Source organism: Electrophorus electricus, chromosome 3 (assembly GCF_013358815.1).
Source record: "Electrophorus electricus isolate fEleEle1 chromosome 3, fEleEle1.pri, whole genome shotgun sequence".
Classification (NCBI taxonomy): Eukaryota; Metazoa; Chordata; class Actinopteri; order Gymnotiformes; family Gymnotidae; genus Electrophorus; species Electrophorus electricus.
In genome coordinates this window covers 18,172,964-18,178,963 of record NC_049537.1, presented here as the reverse complement: position 1 = coordinate 18,178,963, position 6,000 = coordinate 18,172,964, and the positions used below count along the sequence as shown (strand labels likewise).

General features: G+C 38.1%; 1 pseudogene; it reads right to left on the bottom strand.

Moving 5' to 3' along the window:
• Nucleotides 1-697: 697 nt before the first annotated feature.
• On the bottom strand, nucleotides 698-4,712 carry LOC113571696 (annotated as a pseudogene).
• Between the last annotated feature and the right edge of the window lie 1,288 nt (nucleotides 4,713-6,000).

Below are 6,000 nucleotides of genomic sequence, written 5' to 3'. Positions count from 1 at the left end.
TATATTGCTTGATTTGAGTGCAGTATTTGATACTATAGATCACAACATTTTACTAGATAGACTCAAAAATGGTGTAAGGATTAGAGGAATGATACTTTCCTGGTTTAAATCTTATCTAGCTGCTTGCTACCAGTTGTTAACATAAATGGAGACTTCTTACTGTACAAAAAAGTTAGCTATGGTGTCCCACAAGGATCTGTTCTAGGGCCTTTGCTTTTTCTTTATATATGCTTCCTCTAGGTGACATTAAACATAAACATCATGCTAGTTTCCACTGCTATGCTGATACTCAGCTATATGTCTCAGCCAATCCAGAGGACATATATCAGCTTAGTATTATTGACAAATGTATAAAGGATGTCAGACACTGGATGTTGAGGAACTTTCTCTCACTTAATCCTGACAAAACAGAGGTGCTTCTATTAGGACAATAGATAGCTCTCTAATTACTCAATGAACCTCAATGGTCTCTCAATCACATCTTTTCTAACAGTTAAGATCTTGGAGTTATTATGGATCCCAGTCTCTCATTCGAAGCTCATGTAAATAATATTTCTAGGACCACCTTTCTTCACTTCAAGATTGGACTACTGCAATGCCTTACTATCTGGCTGTACCATTAATTGCCTAAACAAGCTCCAGCTAGTTCAAAATGCAGCAGCCAGAGTTCTTACATTCTAATAAGAGGCTTATCCTGTCATGGCACCTCTTCTGTTTCAGTGGTATCCATGTCCCCATGATCTTCTGGCTGAGATGAAAGATCCTACAAAATCATAATCTCAGCATATGGCACTTTTCATTAATTTTAAAGTATGACCAGCAGTGCTATTATAACTGACTCTAATTTATGTATTATGGATGGTTATAATTTGGTTATCAAAGCAAGTCTGTAGTCATTTGGTTGAATTTGTAAACATTTATTAAGATGCATATAACACAAGTATTTTCATATATGTATATTTATTTAATCAAATCTAAAACAGAAAACACAGGTTAATTTTTATCTTAATTTATTTTTCTACATGATGTAATGGAAATTAACTCTAAAAGAAGATACATTGGATTCCTTCTGTAAATCCAGTTTCAGGTTAACCTGCAGAAAATTTAACCTTCAATTGCTCATGCGTAATGCAACATATTAGAATACGTAACATAGTTTCCTGAATCTGTTGCTAACTAAAATGAAAGGAGTATAACAGCACTCTCTCAGATTGCTCTGTTATGCAGATGTTCTCAGTGCTATCATCCACAATGAAGACTAGGAAAGGTCTGTTGACACTCTGAATGGCATTGATAAGAGCATGATTTCAACTATGGTGGCATCAGCTGCTTCAGTGCCCTGCTCATTAATACTAAGGACTGCCTGGTGGAGTACCTGTGGAGATAAATTGATAAATCTTTATCTGATCTCTGTTGTCATGTTTACTCTTACTAGGCTTAAGCAGATGAAAATAAATCACACTACCTTGGATATTGTAATGTTTGTTTGCATGTTGTTTAGCTATTTTTTTATACCTGTATTCAGGATAATTAAGACTTAAAGACAATAATAAAAATAGACAAAAAGAAAAAGGTTATATGCATCAGAACAATCTGAATTTGTTCTTAAGCATCTTAGATTGAGACCATTGGCTTCAATGTATTCTACACAATTGTAATATGAGAATCATATGAATCATATTTTTGAGAAGACCTATTTCTACCTTGGAAACTGCTACTTTGAACTCCTCACTAATTCCAGAGAAGTCAGCGCTGTCTGAGAATGCATCAATTATTCCCATTTCCTCGAGAGTGTCCCCAAGGGAAGATGAAGCGGAGATGGAGAACTGGGGCATGTACAGACCTACATTCATAGAGCTGGAGAACAAAAATAATTTCAGAGATTGAAAAGCATTCTTATATTGAACAGCATAAAATCAACATTTTTACAGTTAGAACATTTTTCAGAGTTATAAAGTTTCTGATATGATCATCAAAGGCTAATATTTGTAATTATTTGTAATGTGGAAGGAAACAATGGCATTACCTTCCAAAGAGTTTGTCTTGCCAGTACTTGAGGTGATCCTTGGAGATTTGTTTTCCACCTCCTCCATTTTACCCTCATCATGTAGAATAATCATCATAGATGCATTTCCCTTTTATTGCATTATGATGACAGAGGTGAAGTTATACTGGTCACGTCCTGCTTCCTGCTTCCAACAGCATGGCATCCTGGCTGTGGTCCAGCATGTGCAGTAGGTGCCCATAGGCTTCAATGACCTGAGTAGCTGTGAGGTTACTGTAGCCTAGGGTGCTGAAAATCTGTGTGTGGGTGTCACTGTTGGCCCCCAATGCCAGCATGGACAGAGCCATGGAGATGCTCAGTGGGGAGAAAAAGATATTCTTGCCTTTGGCATCAGACTGGCTAACCAGTTTCTTGTAGAGGGAGAAGGCAAAGTCAGCATTAGATGACAGTATGTGGAAGGACTTGTCTCCTCCATCATGGTGAGGGTGGGATTCATCTTTGCCATGGTGAAGATGTTTATGGTGATCTGCTGAATGATGTTTAAGATCCTGCCCCTCGTGGTGGTCAGCCCAAGCCACTGCCAGCAGCAAGGCAACCGTCAAACAGCACTGGACCGTTCCCGAAATTTTATCACCTGGAGAGGAACTGCACTGATGTAAAGCTGGAATCTCACATTTATATTGTATGTGTTGTATGTATGTATATTGCATGTTTTGTACATATTTACACATGTATACAATTACACATATACTTTTATTTTAATTATAACTCCTGCATTAAAACATACATAAGTACAGAGAACATTTTCAAAGCAAGTGTGATGTTTACGACACAGGCTTAAAGTGATGTTCATAATAAAGATTTGAAAATGAAATAGATTGTTCATTGAAATAATATGAGAGTTAAAATTTGTGTCTTTTTTATTTTATGTTTCGTTTTGTTGATCATTTTGAAAGCAGCTGTTACCCAAACATTTTTAATCTTTACTGTTCCAAAAAATTACGGTGCCAAATTTTCAGACCTCTTATGGCACATTTACTTACCATCAGCACACTGTCAGCAGTAGACTGTAAGCACTGAGTTCTCTTAGGTGTCAGCTGTGTAAAGTCCTTTAAACATTAACCACTTGGTCAACACTGCATTTCTGAAGTCAAATAAAGGGTACTCCTGCAAAATGCTTTTATACAACATAATGTAAAAGTATTTTCATTGGTACACCAAGTTGCTATAATATCATTGTATGGTTTTCACCCTTTATTTTAAATTCCAAATAAAGCACTGCTCTGTGCCTCTGTTAACTCCAGTATTGATTGTATTGATTTTTGTATTGATTCCTGTAATTTTCTGTTCAGGTATTTATTTTCATACATCAGGCCATCGCTAACATAATAATGAGATAAAATCTTAACAGTGGTGGCCTGTAGATATGTAGGGGTAGGGAACTAAAGAGAAAAAGAGTAAATTGACCATGGATTGTGATGCTTTTTCCAGCATGATGGAACACCATGTCATAAGTCAAAAGTGATAACCAAGTGGCTCGGAGAACAAAACATTTAAATTTGGGGTCCATGGCCAGGAAACTCCCCAGATTTCAATCCCATTGATAACCTGTGGTCAATCCTCAAAAAGAAGGTGGACAAACAAAAACTGTGATAAACTCCAAGCACTGATTAGGCAAGAATGGGTTGCCATCAGTCAAGATTTTGCCCAGAAGCTGATATCCAGCATGCCAAGGTGAATTGCAGATTAAATGTACTTCACTATACCATATTAACTTCTGAAGAAAAAACAAAAGAAAACACTGAAGCAGTAAACTTTGAAAACAAATTTGTGTCAGTCTTAAAAGTTTTGATCATGACTGTACATATATATATATATATATATATATATATATACACACACACACACACACACACACACACACACACACACACACACACACACATGACAGCACAGCAAAGCTTGATGCCCACCCAACACAAGGCTGGCTAGGAGTCACCAATCAAGGGAGGTCTCTCAATAAGTATAAGTAAGGAGGAAAGGCAAAGTCTGTGCCTCTCCCAAGGCAGTACAGTGATGCTCTGTGGTGGGCCCAACAGACACAGAGAAACAATAAATATTAATGGCACTCACATATAATGGTCCAGTGAACAATTCACACTAATGTGTACATGACCACAAATAATGACCAACAAGGAATAACACACACACATTATGTATTAAATACATACATAAATTACAGTGAAATTTGTGCATGTGTGTGCCAACAAGGGACAATACACTATGAACAGCCAATAGTGAACTCCCACTGCATATGCACTGTAAAGCTGTCAATCTGAATTTGGGAACTTGAGGAACTTGAACTTGAGAGGACTGTATAAAAAAAAAAAAACATTTCACCTCATTGTTTAAATAGATTAGTATTTATTTTTAGATAGTATCTGTAGATCAGTGAGGATGTAATAATATTTGTAAATATTTTTGACTATGTGGTTGTGAAGTTGGGAGTAATTAAACCATTTGCAATGTACAAATATATCTGACAAATATAATGAAAGTTTTACCCTCATTAAATGAAATGCATGCTTGATTGGACTGACATCAGGTGATGTTAGTGCTATACATCACCAAGAGTTGCTGTCTTGTAAGGGTTGACACCAGGCTGAGGCGCCCTCCGGCCAGCAGAGGGAGGCCTCGAGTCAACCATGCTACTAATCAGGCTTGATGACCAACAGCTGGGCTAGAGCTATAAAAGCCCAGTGACCCCGTCATTCAGTGCTTGGTCTTTGCTAATGTTTTGAGCCAAGCTATTAGCCAGTAACTTCAGGTATTGCGGTCTGTGAGCCCTTGTGCTACACCTCATTTCTTCCCTGCGAGGGTGTCCATGTTTTTACACGTCCCCTCTCCTCTCCGGTTTTCCCTTCTCAAATATGTCTCTCTCCTGAGGCTCCCCTTAGCCATTAAATTTCCTTCCTGTTTTCTGGTTTTGTTTGGGAAGTTTTAGTTTGGTATAATGAGCTGCAGTATCTCTGGGGCTCCTGTCAGGTGGCATGCCATGGATGAGCTCTATGGGCTCCTCATCACCAGTTTGAAGCCTGTATATTCTTGTACTGGTGACCGAACTGCCCAGAGGATCAGGGAAATGTGGGGGTCCCAGTTAGTGGCAGCCTGTGATAGATAGCTGACTTGGGGTGTTCTGTTGAATTGCTTAAAGAAGCTGGTGATCTATACATGTAGTGTTGCTTTTATTTTCTAGTTGACCCTTGTTGGGAGTGCAGGCTTTGCTGCAGTGAATGAGCCGGTACACAGAAGAAATGCTGTCTCAGCTGTGAGACAGTATTTATTTGAAGTTGTCAGCACAGGGTTAATAGTACACAGTATAAATGTCCATGCTAGTACAGTACTGATACTGTGGATTGCAATAACTTTGTTCTCCAGCTTGAGTGTGTGATAGCATAGTGCTGCTAAGTTCATTGTTAACCATGAAGGCACTATGAGGCTTGTCCAGTGTCAGGCAAAATCTCACTGGTGATGGACTTAATCTCAGCAGTAGTCTAAGTCTCCCCTCTATGTGTTTTTATTGGTGTTCAGCAAAAATCCCAGTAAAATGATCTAAATAGTGGTCTGTCACTGAGGCTATGGCACCATCTTCTATTTGTACTGCAGCAAAGGATTTGGTTGTTGACCCAGTCCACCTATTAAGAAGCTTTTTTGGTGAGTGTTTCAGTGGGGTGGGGTGATTGCCCTTTTGTACAGGAGTTGGCTCACAGCAGTCACATGCCTCACACCCCCAATTGTTGTGTAACCTGCAAACTTGATGGATCTGTACATTCTGTAGATTGTGTACATATATACCCAACCATATACATTGTACATTGTGTATATAATCATAATATACATATATTGTACATACATTGTTAATATATTTTGTACATACATAGAATATATATATATTTATCTTGCATATATATTTTTTTCTCTATGCACCCCTGTTT